Source organism: Lissotriton vulgaris, chromosome 9 (assembly GCF_964263255.1).
Source record: "Lissotriton vulgaris chromosome 9, aLisVul1.2, whole genome shotgun sequence".
NCBI lineage: Eukaryota > Metazoa > Chordata > Amphibia > Caudata > Salamandridae > Lissotriton > Lissotriton vulgaris.
The window spans coordinates 202,020,953-202,039,474 of record NC_141697.1 but is presented as its reverse complement, the minus strand read 5'-3'; positions in this window follow the sequence as shown (position 1 = coordinate 202,039,474).

Genomic DNA, 18,522 nt, shown 5'->3' with positions numbered 1-18,522 from the left:
TCTTTCCAAACTTTTTTGTCCCCCCAACTTGTTTTTCATACAATTGTTCACATTTCCTGACCGTATTCATTTTTTCAAGCCATTCCTGCACCACTGGTACTTGTGGTGATCGCCAATTCTGCAGTAAAAGTGATCTAGCAACAGCCATTGCAATATAGACAAATTTAGCCAAATATTCTGGGAGTTGACAATCAGAATCAAAACCAAACAGTAATAGTTTAACGTTACAAACAATTGGAATAGCGTAGTAGGATTGAAGAAAATGAAAGATTGCATCCCAAAAAGGCTTAATTTTAGAACAGTATGCCATAGTATGAGACCAGTTAGCTGGATCACATTGGAAACATCTAAAACAATTTGCGGACAAATTATCATACATTTTGGCAATAATAGCAGGAGTCCGATTCAGAAGCCATTTGCTAAAAAATAACATTCTGCGCATATTGGCGACGCGTAATGAACCAAAATTGAACTTATTAATAGTTTTCCATGTTTCGAGAGGAAGCACTATATTTTCCTGGGTATGCCATTTACGTGTTGCTTTATAACAAAATTCCTCCTCCCGACTATATGCCAAGAATTTTTTCAATTCCCCTGGCTTTTTTATTACAGTGTTTATAAAAAGGTCTTCAATCATTGGTGACGAGATAATAAGAAAGCTCAAATCTAATGGAGTCAAAATTTTTACGAATCTCGATATAAGACCTTATTAATAGAAAATTGCTGGGAATCAGACGTTGCATGGCATTGAGCGTTAACCAAGACCCATTATTCACAAAATCAGCCAGAGTTCGAAACCCAGCGCGCTCCCAGTTAACGGTGATAGTAGATTCGATTTTGATTTTTAGAAAAGAAAAAGCACCAAATAGGGGAGTTGATAAATTAAAGTAAGGGAGGGAATATCTTTTAAGCATGGCATTACGTCGTTTGAAAAACCAGTTTAAGGTCTTACATCAGACAAATTTGGGAAATTTAGATATGAGGAGAGGGGATGGAATCTGAATTTCAGAACATGTTAACTCGAAAAAGAAATTTTCAAAGGCATTTACGCCTGTAGATAAATTCTTGAATCGGTCTAAGTAGTATACAAAATATGCATAATAGTATTCCCTTAAATTAGGTAGAGAAAGACCGCCATATTTGGTTCTTTCATATAGAGTACGAATGCCAATACAAGGGGTTTTTTTTCCAAATAAATGCGGAGAACATCGATTCGACTCTATTGAAAAAGGACCCAGGGAGAAAGATTGGAGTGGTGGAGAATAAGAAATTAAAAAGGGGAAGTATTGACAATTTAATCAGTGCTATTCTTCCAAGAAGAGATAATGGTAATGGATCCCACCGTGCTAACATTAGCCGTACCTTTTGAATCAATGGCACAAAATTAAGTATATATAAATCCTGGATTGTAGGGGTGAAAAAGATTCCCAAATATCTTTTAGGTTTTAGGTTAATACAGCCACATAAATCTGGATGTAAAATAGGGTTAGCACCCCCACAGACCAAAGTTTCTGTCTTTTTTTGTTAATTTGATAGCCCCCTACAGCCTCAAATCCTGAAAAGATCTTAATGGCCTGTGTTTGTGATCGAAGATCCGGCTTGATTAGTAGCATGATGTCATCTGCATATAATTTGATCTTAGCCATAGAGGTGAACGGAGGAGCAATCTGAACACAGTTCCTGATAGCTGCGGTGAGTGGTTCAATAAAAATAAGCAAAAAGAACGGGAGACAAGGGGCACCCTTGCCTAGTTCCCCGCTGAACTAAAATTGAACCTGCTTTTAGTTTATTAATAATTATATTAGCTGTTGCACCGGTATACAGATTTTGAATTAAGGTAATAATTTGTTGTAGAATCCCGAAATATTTCAAAATAATAAAAAGTGTCCCAAACCACCAAATCAAAAGCTTTTTTAGCATCTAGTAATAAAACCAAAGCCTGTAATCCCCGTGACTCAAAGAAATCTAATGCCTCAATCAAAAAGTGCGTATTAGTAAAAAGCTACAATAAACCCATTTTGATCGGGATGAATTAAATCTGCTGGAATAGAATTAAAATGAAGTGACAATAATTTGGTGGCAATTTTATAATCTGAATTTAATAGTGTAATTGGACGGTATGAATTGGGGTCTTTAGAATCTTTCCCTTTTTTCAAAAAACTAACAACCGTCCCTTTGTGAAAAGATGCGGGAACTTGCACAGAATTTAATAGTAACAGAAACAAATCAGCAAATGAATTAAAGAACACTTTAAAAAACTCTGTAGAGAATCCGTCAGGACCACAGGCCTTGCCCAAAGGAAGGTCCTTAACAATCAGATCAACTTCTGCACGAGAAAATGGGCGTCGCATATTTAGTTGATCATCTAGGGATAGGCTTGGGAGTACATGTCTTCCCATAAAATTATGCAATTTTTGATGATCAATGGAGTGCTGAGTACTATATATATTATGATAATGAGAAAGCATTATAGAGCTTATTTCAGCTTGGTTAGATGTCTCAACATGAGTGAGCAAATTTTTTAGCGAATGAATCATATTGGAAGCAGCCTGAGCTTTAGCCTGCCAGGCTAAAGATTTTCCTGTGAAGTTACTTTCTTCGTAAACTTTTTGAGATTGATTACGAAAAGCCTCTTCACTCTGTGAATAGTAATAGGCATTCAAGTCGCGTTTTGCCGCATTAAGTTGTTCCTGGACATTAGGAGTTGGATTCAAATATTGTTGTATTGTTAAATCGTGAATTTTTTGTGAGAGAGAGTTCCTAATATTTTTTACAGCGTGCCACTCAGCTGCGGCTTTACTTATAATTATGCCCTGAATAAAAGCCTTAGGAGAATCCCAGATGATGTGTAAAGGGGCTGATCTCAAATTTCGAATTATAAAATCTGACATCTCTGTTTTAAGTATCGTCACCCAATTTGTCTCTTGTAAGTAAGCTTTATTAAACATCCAACGTTTAGGTATCTTGATGTTATTGTGGCTCGGGGAGAAGTTAATAACCAACATTGCATCATCTGAGAAACCATTATGACTAATTTTCTGTGAAGTGAAATTAAGCTGTCTGGATGCCAAAAAGAAGTCAATTCGAGAGGATGTCTTAAACCGAGCCGACCAACAAGTAAATTTGCACTTCTGTAGATTTTTCACACGCCATGGATCACATAGATCAAATGTTGTCATATTATTTAGCATAGTCCGAAGGGATTTAGGTTTAGATTGTTTTTTAGAAGATGAAGTAGAATCCAATTTAGGATTCATAAGTAAATTATTATCACCGCCTATGACTATATGCCCTCTTAATAGTAGCAGAGATTGAAACATTGCATCATAAATCTGGGAGTTATTCTCTATAGGGGCATAAAAGCTGACAAAGGTAATAGGTCTTTGTTGAGTTTTGAAACAACATGAAGCCCAACACCATCGGCCTAGATCATCCTGATCCGTCTGAACAATTTCAACTTCTGATTTTTTATTTTAAAAAAAGGCAATACCTCGTTGTGAGTTGATCGCACATGAGAAACCCCGAAACGAAGCCCATGATTTAAACATAGGAAAATCATCCTTTTTGGTAACAGAGAGATGGGTTTCCTGTAACATTACAACATCCAGGTTTTCAGTCCGATTCCATGATTCTATGGCCCGCATTTTCTTCCCATTATTTAGACTGTTCACATTCAGTGACATTAATTTCAATCCCCCATTAACAGACATAATACAATTTATTTACTAATATGATCTGACATTGTGACATCAAAAATAACACAAAACCTGTGAAGAGCTTTATCACAGAGCACCATCTGACTGCAAAAAACTTTGGGGCCTATTACCAATGTTAAGTGATATTTATCGCTAACAATGCTTACCAACGATTATTTTAACGCTAAGCATCGCCGGAAATTATCACAGAGATCACTTGCTATTAGCAAGATTTATCTCAGAAGTGATAAAAATCCTCACGCTAACTGCCAATTGGGAGATTATCGCTGGAAAACCAACGATAATCTCTCAAAGTTTGGCGTTAGCTTGATGATAGGGGCTCACAAACTTAGCCATGGTATCCACCTTCCATAGGATATCATGGCTAAGTCAGGAAAATACCAGGTGTAAAAAAAGCAGTGCTAACCGCGGTTAGCACTGCTTTTTTTTATTGGCTTTTTTTTTTGGCTTTTAAAGCCAAAAAAGCGGAGGCAAATCCCTTGATAATATGCCCCCTCAACATTTCTCCCTTTTTATCCCCCCACCCGAACTTCACCCGTGGCCCTCCTCCTACTGCTCTCACTCACGCCTGCCACTGGGTCTTGTCCCCTGTGAACATTTTGACTTATTTTGAATAGAAAGAACGTATTAGGAACATACCACAAGCAAATGATGAAGATTATGGAAATATTCTCCAAAATATTAGAATTGGTATCTTAACAAAGGATGACAAAGAATATTTAGAAAGTTGGCTACTAACAAACTTGTTTCCAAAAGAAAATATTGCACCTGAAACTATCTACCAAAAAATTGCAGAGAAGAAGTATATAATTTGCCTTATGCCAAAACTGAAAGAATGCTCTACATTCATTGAAGAACTGTTGAAACTGAAAAAACAACTGATAATGAAAATGGTAGCCACTGCTAAAATAGAACATGAAGAAGTAACTATTGTTCTGTCAGAGAAATTATAGTTAAAATTAGACTCTTTGGAAAAATCAATATCTAAGACTGAGGGTTTGAAAAATACCTTATATGTATCTGTAAACTGTTGGGTAATATTACGGTGTAATTTAGATGTTGAGAAAGGTTTAGTAAATGAAGCAATGGGGAAACATGTTGACTTTGTTAGTTATGCAACTAGAGATGGAATTTTATTTTTGAAGATTAAATTTGATCAGATTGAAGAGGTGAAACAGATTGCATGTTGTGGTGTTCGTTTCTTGCTTGTAAAAGATGTGTATGTTCGTGGAAAACAGTTTCCTGTTTGTTTAGCATATGCAGTGGCCATTCAAAAATCTCAAGGTTTAAGCGTTGACAGTGCTTTGGTAAATATTGGACGCTCTGTGTTTAAAGAGGGTCTGGCATATGTTGCATTGTCTCAAGTAGGAACATTATCTGGATTTTATTTGATTGATTTTGATGAGGAAAAAGTTAGTGCAGATGTAAATTGTGTAAAAGAGTGCAATAGGTTAAGAAGACTCTATGCTTCTAACTTAGGTGAATATCCTATTTATGAATAGTGTTTGATACCTTAAAAACGAAAATATGAGTACATATCTAGTAAGGTTACAAAGAAGAAAAGAACTGACAAGAATGATGAGTCTGGAAAGAAAATGGAAGTGGACATGATTGCTAATATTGTAGAATATCAGTTAGAAAATAGTTCAGATATCAACTGCTATGCTAATGTAATCGTAAACGTGTTTTTTTAGAAAATCTACAGCATGCAAATATGGAAAATTGAGAAAAAAGATTCTGTTCTTTGTTACATTATGTTTTTGAAAAGTTGAAAACTGATAAAACTTAAATCCATACTGCTTCTGGCATGCGGAATCTTCTGGATATATGTTACGAACTGAAAATCTTTTTCACTCCATTACAGATGGGATCATACATGTGACAGCTGTTCATTTTCATCTACCACTAAAATAGACACTGAACAATTCATATATTTGACAATACCAGATTGTAAAACTGTGTATTTCAATGAATTAGGGAAATCACCTAATCAAGATATCGAATGTACTGTATTTGAAATGTTGTCAACTATATTTATAGAAAGATATGGTCAATATATCATTTTAATGCTGCAACATTGTAGAGCACATGGAACAAAATTGGAAACCAAAATTAAAAATGTTGTGGCAGGTCAAGTGTCAATTTCAGGAAGAACTTTGAAAACAGTGGCTATTGTCTTCCATGATGGACCTACTTCAACATCTGGACAATATACTGTGTACTTAAAATGCAATAAAGGATGGACACTTTGCAATGATGCACATTTAGAGTTCAAATGCTCGTTGCCAAATGAAAGAACAAATTCATATCTGATATTTTAGATGCCAAAATTCTGATAAGATGTCAACATGAATTACTAAGTATATTTTGGATATTCTCACTGCAAATAATTTCAGATACTTCATTTCTGAATTGAATTTCTGAATTTTAAAATATTTATACAGCGCACGTACACCAAAAAGGTTTCATGGCGCTACAGTATGCAGAGTCCCTGAGGTCATGAATCAGGGAGAGGGAAATGAGGAGAAATTATGAGGGAATAGCTTTAGAGAATAGAAAGGTTTTTAAGGCCTTTCGGAAGGGCTGGTATTGAGTGGAGGTCCTGAGTGGAATCGGAAGGGAGTTCCAAAACATGGGGGCCAATAGGCTTCCCATTCAGCCTATTGGGAAGATGTCAATATGAATTCAGAAGTTTATCTAGGATATTCTTAATGCAAATGTTTTTAGAAACATCCTTCGGCCTATTGGGAAGATGTCGAGAATAATGGTTTGAATTATTGATTCTGTTAATTGATATAGCATTCGGAAAATTGTGTTCAAAAGCAGGTGCTAATATATTTGATCTTTGTATTATATACAATGTTAATGAGGCTGTTAATTTGTGAAAATGTAAATATATAGTTGAGTTTGTTGTAGATATTTTGAACATAGATTTGTTTTTTTTAACAATCGTATTGATTGTATTTTTTGCCCACTGTCAACTGATGATCAAAATTGAAAACACTGTGTATGGTGAAATTCAGTAGAATCTGAATACAGCAAAAATGGCAAACTGAATATGTTAAGTAATTTTAAAATTATGTTGTGTACTTAAAACTTTAATATTATATGTAATAACAGGATTTTTTTCTTCTCTTTTACAGGCTCTACTACTAAAGTTTAAAAAGAAGTGAAAACATGTTTCAATCTGTTTTTTATCTACTTCAAAACAGGTACGATTAAGTCACCCAAACATTACCCATGCACTGCTACAATCACCTGTGCACTACCCATACTGTCCTCTAACAAACTACTCACTACAAATTCCCTCCTCCAAATATCCAGGTAGTACCCATGCACTCCAGCAATCCCCCTGTCAATTCCCATACACTCCTCCAATCACCCATCTAGCATCATGTACTTATCCAATCACTCTACCAATACTCAAGCACTTATAAATTGACCATGCACTCTCACTGCAGTACTCTAATCATCCAGTCACTATATATGTACTAATGCAAAGACCCAGGCACTAACACATGAACTGCTAGAATTAACTGTGTACTACCCATGCACTCCTCTAACCACCTAGATACTGATCATGCATTCCTCCAATTACTCAGGGAGTACCCATGCAATCCAACAATCCCCCTGTCAGTCCCTGTGCACTCTTCCCATCACCCAGCTAGTACCAAGTATTTTTCCAATCACTCCGCCAACACCCAAGCACTTATGAATTCACCATGCATTCTCTTTGCAGTATTGTAATCATCCAGTCAGTACATATGTGCTCATGCAATGACCCAGGCAGAAACTCATGCACTACTACAATCCCATGAGCACTACCCTTCCAGTCCAGCCATTGCCCTGTCACTATCCATGCACTCCTCCAATCACCCATTCAGCACCATGTACTTATCAAATCACTTCGCCAAAACCTAAGCACTTATGAATTCACCAGGCACTCTCTTTGTAGTACTCTAATCATCCAATCAGTACCTATGTACTCATGCAATGACACAGGCAGAAACCCATGCACTACTACAATCCATGAGCACTACCCTTCAAGTCCAGCCATGGCCCTGTCACTTCCCATGTACTCCTCCAATCACCCATCGAGCACCATGTACTTATCCAATCACTTACCCCAATGCCAAAGCACTTATAAATTCTCCATGCATTCTCTTTGCAGACTGTAATCATCCAGTCACTAACCATATACTCACTACTTATTCACACCTACAATTACTCAGGTTGTACGAAAGCACTCCAACAATCAGCCTGTTAGTACCTATGTTCTCTTCCAATCACCCATCCAGCACCATATATTTACCCAATCACTCTGCCAAAACACAAGCACTTATAAAATCACCATGTACTCTTCTTGCAGCACTGTAATCATGCAGGTAATACCCATGTACTCATACAATAAGTTAGGCACTAACTCATGTACAGGCAAAATACTCCAAGCACTACCCATACAGTCATCTAGCCACTTACATAATACTGATTTACTCCTCCAATTACCCAAGTACTACCCACGCAGTCCAGGAATCCCCCTGTCACTTCCATGCAGTCCTCCAATCACCCATACAGCACCATGTGCTTATCCAATCACTACACCAAAAACCCAAGCACTTTAAATCATTATGCACTCTCTTTGCAGTCATCAAATCATCCAGTCAGTACCCATGTACTCATGCAATGACCAAGGCACTAACTCATGCACTGCTACAATCCTCTGTGCATTACAATCAACAGTGTACTACCCATGCAGTCCTCTAAACTATCTAGATGCTGCTTTTGCTCTCCTCCAATTACTCAGGTAATCCCCATGCACTCCAGCAATCCCCCTATCACTTTCTGTGCACTTTTCCAATCACCATGGTAGTACCATTTACTTATCCAATCACTCCGCCAATAACAAGCACTTATTATTTCACCATACATTCTCTTTGCAGTACTCTAATCATCCAGTCACAACCCATGTACCCATACAATCACCCACACACTAACACATGCAGTGCTACAATCCTATGTGCACTACCCATGCAGTCCTCTAACCACCTACACACTGCTCATTCACACGTTCATATTCCCAGGTACTAACATGCACTCTAGCAATCACACTGTCACTCCCCATCCACTCCTCCAATCACCCAGCCACTACCATGTAGTATTCCAATCACTCCGCCAATACCCACGTGCTTATCAATTCGTTATGCAGTCTCTTTGCCGTACTCTAATCATTCAGTCACTACCCATGTACTCATGCAATGACCCAGGCAGTAACACTTGCAAAGCTACAATCACCTGTGCACTATCCATGCAGTCCTGAAATCACATAGACACTGCTCATCCACACTCTTTCAATCACTCAACCACCACTTACATACTAATGCAATGGCCCATGTATTATCCATCAACTCATGAAATAACTCACGGATTACAGATACACTTGTACAATTATGTAAGCAGTACTCATGCACTCATGCAATTACCATACGCTACCTATGCACTCTTTGAATCAATCATACTCAACACATATACTCCAGCAATCAAGCCGACATTAGCATGCAGTTATTTCTCTTTTTAAACCAGATAATTTAGTTCTTAAAAGAACGCTTTTTGTTCTTCTTTTTTGTTTTCAAAATCTTTTGGTGTTTTTTTAAACTATTTTGTAAATTGTTTTAGTGTTTTTGGAAAACCGAAAAAAGAAACAGGTTAAATTCTTAACTTTAGGAATGTCAAATCATTCCAAGAAAAACAAAAAAAATAGCAGCAATGGTTCCTTGCTGAAGTACAAATAGCATTCACAGATTGTTCACCACAACATAGGATGGCGTTGTACTTCATGCATTGCTGTTTTAAGTTTCCAAACTCTGAGAGTATATCCCGCCCTCGAGATGATGTAATTGATGCTCCTGAAGTGCTGGGACCAGCTCCCTACCTTGTTATATATTTTGTTGTGCACGTCACATCTGCTCCTGTGCAAAATGTCTGGGTGGATTGCCTAAAGGTGCTTGTACATGCTTGATGTGCCACAAGAGTATTTTTTGTCACTACCGTTAGAAAAAATCAGTGGACAGAGAGTACAACTGACCTTCCTTGGGTTCACAATAGCTTCTGGTCTCTTTTTGGGAGGTGGTTCTTCTATCTCTCTTCATCAGAAGTATGTTCTTGCAGAGGATTGGAAGAAGCCATTTCCAAATCTTTCCATAAAACACCCGAAACCTTTGCAGACTAACTGCAAAAGTACAACAGGTGTCTCTCCTATGAAGCTGCAGAGAGAATGACTAAAATGGGTGTGGTCCTTCAACTGTTAGAATGGTAAATCTTATGAACTAATCAAATGCTCTCTTTTAAAGTTAGATGGGAGTCGCGCACTCAACACGCAATCTGCGCAACCAACGCAAATTCGTGAAAATATATATAACAATAATATAACTTTAGTACAAATATATTTTTTTAATAAATAGTTTAGATAATGACTTGTCTTCATGTATACATTAAAGTTATATACATATAGTTTTAAAACATTTAAAAAATTTGCAGGGGTTGCGCCCCTGGTGCGATCCCATACATATATAACGTTACGCAGGGCCAGGAACTGTGCACCCGTAACATATAGAAAACACACACACAACGTGATCCCATATGCATATGATGTTACTCGGGGCCAGACACCATGCACCTGTTGCACACCAAATGCGCATCCTTTGCGACTTTAGCAATATGGCGGCTTGAATTCACGCACCCACCAAGATGGGTACAGGATGGGTGTGCAACTTCACCTTTTCCTCAACAAAAAAAATATATATATATTTTTAAAGACTCAAGACATTACATCATTTTGAAAAATAAATAAATAATTAAACGACATTACAATTCCAAAATATTGCAAAATTTTATTTTTATTTTACAGAAAAAAGACATTTTTTATAAATATTAAACTTAGAAATTAACAATTAAAAAACCTTTGAAATTCACATAAAAAACAATAGGTTTCAGGGAAGTTATAGTTAGAAATTATCATTTAAAAAACCTTTTAAAGTCACTGAACAAACCATAGGTTTCAGGCACGTTATAGTTAGAAGTTAGCATTTCAAAAACCTTAGAAATTCACTTTAAAAACCATAGGTTTCAGGGCCGTTATAGTTAGTTGGACATTCCTCTCGTACAAAACCTTAGAAATGATCCCATTATAGCTAGTTCAGCTAACTATACCTTGCGCCCCTCAATGCACTGCTGATCACGTCACATATTACATCATTCATGACATGGTCAGTGACATCACTGATGACATCACTGATGACATCCCAAATGACATCACTGATGACATCAACCAGCGACTGAGTGTTTCTTTAAAGTTTAAATATGTATTATATATATGTATTACATATGATATGTATGCCATTTCTCTAGATGAAGGGCATGGTGACGCCCCGAAACACGTTGGAACTCTGATGGCGATTCCTGCGTGAGTCAAGGTACTAGCTGTGCTACCAGAGGAAAATAAAAGAATTCAACATGAATGCTTGTGGGCCTCCAAAGTGGGTGTGTCTTTGGTTTGGATATATTTGCGGTCTGAACCGGGTCGTGGAGAGCCCCCCCAGCGGAAGAGTGGGTCCGGTGCCATTACTTCGAATGGCGCCTATGGAGCAACGTGCGGTTTAGTCTGGGTGAAAATAGCACACTGAGTGTACAGTCAGTGACTATGAAAGTTTATGTTGGAGTGGTTTTCCATTTTACGAATAGAGACACTGTATTGCAATTATTTATAAGAGTAAACAGTGACCACATTAAATGATGTTGTATTTAAACGTACTACTAATTGAACTCCAACAATGCCAGTTTTCACTGACGTCCTTCTTGCTTCTTTTCTTTTAGGTGCCCAACAGACATCACCCACAGTATTGCCAGAAAGAAGGCCTGTGCATGGCGTGACATGTGATTGACCCACACATCACAGACATCTCTTTAACTTGTATAGCTAAGTGCCACTGCTAACTGACAGCCCCAAAGAAAGTTGCTACCAAGAGATTGGCCAGTGAGAAGAAGAAGGAGCTTTCCACCACCACAACTGATCTAGGAAAACAGAGATCATGCTCTTTGGAGAGGCAGCAGTGTTGTGGACACCAGAGTGGTGGCCAGGCGAGCTGGGTGTTCCTCCCGCAGCTAAGGCATCAGTAAAAAATCTAGGGGTGCACATTGAACAAAGTTTGACCATGAAGGAGCAGGTGACTCATACAGTAAGCTCATGCTTTTGTTGTGTTTCTATTAGGACCCTAATTCGATATTCCTGATTCTTGCCCTTATGTGGTTATAATCAATAATATCCTGATAAAGGCATAAGAATCATATCCATATTCAGTAATAGCCCATGCAGTCCAAAGCACAGCATGGCTACTCCCATCGACACCTAGAAAGCACAACGCGTTCTTTAAACAAACCAAGCCTCCAGCAGCCCGGGAAATCCCCCCTGCTTTTGTTTTGATTTGAACAAGAACTCCTGGAGTCCAGAAAGAACTGTTAGTTCTTATTGACGTCTTATGTCCAACCTTACGTCAAACTCGGGCCCTTTCAGGTATAAATATACCAACAGTTGCCTTAAGGAAACACACGGTGGTATGGAGCAGAACGGCCATCTACTTGCCCAAGAGTCAGCTGATACGAGAGCCCACGGAGCCGCCCCTCCCGTTTGACGCACTGAGAGAGACACTATCTTTTTCTCCAGCCGAGAAAATCCAGCTCCGGGGTTTCCAGCCTACCCTTGCGGGTTGCTGGGAGATCGAGTCCTGAGGAAAGAGATACCAGACCTCCCACATTCTATTACAAAAGGTACGGAGCTGACTAAACCCTTAAGAGAATTCTTGATGCAGATTCTTGGCAAAACAATCTTTACAAACTTAACTTAAACTGCTACTTACTTACTCCTTCCCAGGTATTAGGCTTAGGTCAGGTACACCGGGGTAGGCGTAGTTAGAAGCACCAGTTGAGTACGTTAGTCAAATGTTTTTATGTATGTATATATTTTATCCATTTTAAAGTATCATATGGCTAAGAAACCATATCAATGCTTTTACCGTATTATTTCATAATACTACTTTTACTGTACGCACTTTACTTTATGATAAGTATTGCAATTGTGGCAATTCATTTATCTTGCATGAGAAGGAAGACTGCTCAATAAATAACACCTTTTATTGAAAACGCCCGTCTCTCTATTTCTCTGCACTCTGGTGAAACTAAGGGGCAGATTTATGTTAACTGGAGCATCCCGAGGGATGCGCCAGTTAACATGCGCCACAGTGCGCCACAGCTACGCCACCCATGGTGCGCCGCATTTATGATGCGGCACGCAATGGGGCAAAAACGGCACAGATGCGTCACGCATCTGTGCCGTAAAAGTGACGCATTGCTGGAGTTGCGTCGCAAGCGCGACGCAGCTCAAGCAATGCTCTGGGGGGGCCTATTCTTTCAATGCTGCCTCAAGCCTTACGCCTGCTTCAAGCAGGCGCAGGGTTTTGACGCAGCATTGCCCTGAAAGTGACTGAGTGAAATCTCATAGATTTCACTCAGCCACTTTCAGGAGGCGTTCCTGCGCAGGAACGCCCCCCCTGCGCAGGAACGCCTACTCATGGCGCAGTGCTTTTCGAACGTGACGCATCTCCTAGATGCGTCATGTTGTAAATAGGGCGCAGGGATGCGCCACGTTTCCGCGCCGTTGCGTCACGCAACGGCGGCGTAAACGTGGCGCAAGCCCTTCATAAATCTGCCCCACAGTATGCACGGTTGACTGAGTGAAATAGCTGCCTAGTGTTTTCACATGACTCTAGAGATACACTCTTATTCTGAGGGAGCAAAGTTGTCATGTTTATGCGGTTGTCAGAAACTGAAACCCTTATTGTCTGAGTCAGGGAAGTTAATCCCTCCCTATTCATTCAAGAAAGTTTCTAGTGACCTCTGAGCTAGCTGGCGCGAACCAAAATTACGTTTAACATAGTCAGTAGAGACCTAGATGACCTCAGTCCTACATCTACACTGCTGTTTATGTTATTCCAATGCGCAGAGCCTATTGGGAAAATTGGAACTAAACTAAACTTTCATGTACTCAGTCTGCTGAGACAAGCATTTCCGTATCTCCCAGACCATACACGGAAGACTCTCATCCAGACACTAGTCTTGAGTTGCTTTGACTACTGCAATGCTTTATTGATTTTGGCAAATGAAGCCTTGTTAGACAGCCTGCAGGTAGGTCAGAACACAGCAGCGTGACTAGTACTGAATGTACTAGCTACTGCAGCTCCACTGGCTTCCGGTGCGCAAACAAATAAAATTCAAGGTTGCTGTATTGTCCATAAGGGGGTGTATGGCAATGGTCCAACATACCTTGCGGAGAAAGTTAGCCAATACATCCCCCTTAGTGACCTTTTGTTCCAGCTTCAAATCTGTTCTCAAAGTTCCCCGTATTAATAAGGTTAGGACTGGGGGAAGGCCTTTTCTTACCTAACCCCCCGGAATTGGAATTTCTTACCTATTACACTGAGGCAGTGCACGGATCATCTTCACTTTAGAATGTCCCTAAAACATACTTGTTTTAGATGCTTCATATAGTATCTGCACTTTCTCATATGTCCGCAGCACAGAGATACCCCTGCGGGGTTATTCAGGTGCCATAAAAATAAAGAAATAAATACATATGTAGTCCCAGATATTTAAAAAAAAAGAAAACTGTGTCTGCTGCATTAGCCTCTGGGGAGCAAGCTGGGAGGGATAGTGGTGCATCGTCTTCTTCTTCAAACCCCCTTCTGATGATCTAAACACAACTTGATCCCACTTCAGTCTGAGAGGCAGACACGTCATGATATGAGGCTATGGAAAGGAAGGTTTTAGAAAGCCTTAAAGGTATGGAGGATGACAACGAGCCAGTCATTATCAATGTTAGCCCAGACGCAGTGGAGACTGACTTTACCCCATCCCAACTTCCCAGGGGGGATATAGCAGTGGCACCACGGATCTAACCACTGCCAGCTGCCATATTTGCAAATTCCCGGTAGCGGCCTACGTAAACAACCACCTCGGTAGAAGTAGGTATTGCAAAGGGTAAAACATCGAAACGCTAGTTCATCCAACATTGGCAGTGGCATCAGGAAGTTATTCGCCCCATTTTGGGACTTCTTTTCGGTTAGCCAGAAGGAGGTGAACATTACCATATGCTTCCTTTGAGGAGAAAGTGTTAGTCGGGATAAGCTTGGGACAAACTATTGTACCAGGGGCCAAACAACCCATATGAGAATGCACCATACGATGAATTGGGAGGCTCACCTTAGCAGCTAAAATACTGCAAATGTTGTTTCTGAAAAGGGGAACGCCGGCTGAGCAGGGAATCTGAATCCATTCATGGTGGAAGGTGAAGAGGAGGAAGACATCTTCATTACACAAAGTAGTCCTCTCCTCAGCAGTGCAGTAGGATCACCCACATCAGCAACATCACAACTGCACAGGATTCAGATCAAGGCACTAAGGCAATCGGGAATAGTGTCTGCCCTGCTGAAAAACACAGTGAGCCTGCCCTTAAGAAGTCACTTGCCTCAGTGGTATCAGAAAAGAGAAAAAATCAGGCTGCTATTCCTGCCGCATTTAGGTCGGAGGGGCAGTATGAACGCAACTACCCAATGACACATTTGTACAACGCAGACCTCCCTTTCTCTTTTGTGGAAGGGTGGGTTTTCCTGAATTTTTGGCAGCCATCTGCCCGAAATTGAATGTTCTCAGCCAGGCCTACTTCTCCAGAGTTGCTGTTTCAGTGCTACATCACTATGGCTGAGATACCCGCCACCCCCTCTCAACACAATCCCCAAGGATGGGAAACCGGAAACGGTTCTGAACTTTTGGAAGGTGGGAGGGAGTGACCCTCCCGGCCGTATTTATTAAAATATGAAACAAAATCAAAACATTAAAATAACAGTTTCATATTATGTACAATTTCATTTCCACATTACGATGTTTGGCTAACCTTAACAGATCTCTAATACAAAGGTTCTCCTAGCCGAACTAACATCCTACAAAACATTTGACTTGAAATTGTACATCCTAATGTTAAGGGCCAACGGCAAGGTCGTAACCGGTGTCAGATCCCTAAACCAGAAATACCACCCTCACTTGTGAGGGGACCAACCGCACAGAGGCGTACCTCAAGTGCATCTACCAATTTCCCTTGAACTTGACGGGGGCCCCAATGAACTCGACGCCATTTAACGGTCGTCCGAGGACTCGTGTGAGGTGTCTAAAAGGTAGCGTAAACCCCCTTACGAACCCCACACAACTTACCCATCTGCCGTCGCAGATGTCCTGGCCCCGGGAAATTCCCCAGGAGGGCCCGTAGCCCCTCCTATCCAGGAAGGGGCCTTGACCACCTTTCCTTTCCTTCCGGCGGCCTATCCTTAGACGGGACCGCCTCCCCGTTGAGGGGCCAATGGCCACCTCCCCCGAGCGCTCCCATCCGTAATGGGTGACGCCCCCCCATAGGGATCTTCCAATTACTGCTCACCGATCATGACCTTACCGCCCGACAATAAATACGACAACTCTACCTAAATTACTAAATTACAAAAAACAATTATAACTTATTACAAGCATGATTACTGATCAACACTACTGCAAAATACTTTATTTGCAACACATACTGAAAAGTGACCATCTTTATTGCATATTCAAAAATATCACGACAATCATCACAACCTGCAAGAAATAGAGTTACCACATCAAAACTTTATTCAAAACAACTAGCTGTCCTCAGGGGCTGGTGGGTGGGTCAAAATTGGCTCTTCGTTCCGTCTCGAGCTCACGTGCAGCGGGGAGGTGCAGCTTCAGAGCACAGGAACAAGAGGATGTTTTCTTGGCTTGTTGCTCCTTTTATCCGTCTTCAGGGCGGGCGTAAACCCGCCCCCGCCTGCCTCCGAGGGCGTGGCCGGTCGCGTCAGTGTCTAGGACAACCCACTCCAGGGCGGGAAAAGGCGCGCCCCGGCTACGCCGCTTCGGGCATACCAGCCGAGACTCGCCTCCCGCCCAAGATGGCTTCCCGGGGGGATCGTGGTACTCCACCATACGTTCGGGGGGACCGAATGGTCGCCCCTTTCCATATGGCTGAGATACCCGCCACCCCCTCTCAACACAATCCCCAAGGATGGGAAACCGGAAACGGTTATGAACTTTTGGAAGGCGGGAGGGAGTGACCCTCCCGGCCGTATTTATTAAAATATGAAACAAAATCAAAACATTAAAATAACAGTTTCATATTATGTACAATTTCATTTCCACATTACGATGTTTGGCTAACCTTAACAGATCTCTAATACAAAGGTTCTCCTAGCCGAACTAACATCCTACAAAACATTTGACTTGAAATTGTACATCCTAACGTTAAGGGCCAACGGCAAGGTCGTAACCGGTGTCAGATCCCTAAACCAGAAATACCACCCTCACTTGTGAGGGGACCAACCGCACAGAGGCGTACCTCAAGTGCATCTACCAATTTCCCTTGAACTTGACGGGGGCCCCAATGAACTCGACGCCATTTAACGGTCGTCCGAGGACTCGTGTGAGGTGTCTAAAAGGTAGCGTAAACCCCCTCCCGAACCCCACACAACTTACCCATCTGCCGTCGCAGATGTCCTGGCCCCGGGAAATTCCCCAGGAGGGCCCGTAGCCCCTCCTATCCAGGAAGGGGCCTTGACCACCTTTCCTTTCCTTCCGGCGGCCTATCCTTAGACGGGACCGCCTCCCCGTTGAGGGGCCAATGGCCACCTCCCCCGAGCGCTCCCATCCGTAATGGGTGACGCCCCCCCCATAGGGATCTTCCAATTACTGCTCACCGATCATGACCTTACCGCCACAGGCCGGATAGTTGACCGGCTATCCGGACCCCCCACAACCACTCCTGCCTAAAGGTCATGTTATAAACTCTTTAACCAAGCTATGAGGTCTCCTATGAGTAACTCATTCCCCACCCGGGACAAATGAACACCATCCCCCAAATACATACTGTCCCCTTTGATACAACCATGCGAAACAGAATGCAGTGTACTTGAACGAAACAATTTACTCACTTTGTTATTTATTTTCCTTACTGAATGATTCAGAGCAGAAACCGAAATAGCCCCCCGCCACACTTTTCGTGGGATCATATGGGACCATGCAATTGTGCACCCTGGAACTCTTCTTGCCAACCAACTTACCGTGGAAAGCATTGCCTCAAGAAGAAGTCGTCTATCAGTGGCCACCAAATCGTTGCCCCCAAGATGGACTATTATTATAGACGGCGGTGACCTTGTCCGCCCTAACAAACCCTCGAAAAAGGATTGAAACTGGTCAATACAGAGCCCGCCCTTTCCGTAGAAGGACACACTGTACCCGTATTCCCCAGCCACGTGAATCATGTCACCTGCTTTGAATACGTCCGCGGCATGCCTCACGTATGAGTGGCCCACGACCCACACCTCCTTTTTCACAGCCGGTGATGTCTGACCGCTGGTCCCCATGTGTCGGGTCGACTGCACAGTCCGCCCCGCCTCGTAGGCTTGCGCAACTGAAAACCAAACAAAAACAAGAAGCGTGAGTACATCATTACACCTTCACAACATGTGCAACCGCACATACCTTTTATAACAATTCGAGGACCAACGCCCCACACGTTTTACTTCTTCTACACTCAGACCCCTGGCTGTAGCCTCTGTAGCAGCCCCTATCCGAAAGGAATGGGTCCCAAACTCGCCGGGGTTCAAGCCCGCGGCCGAAATCGACATCGCAAGCACCCGCTGGAACT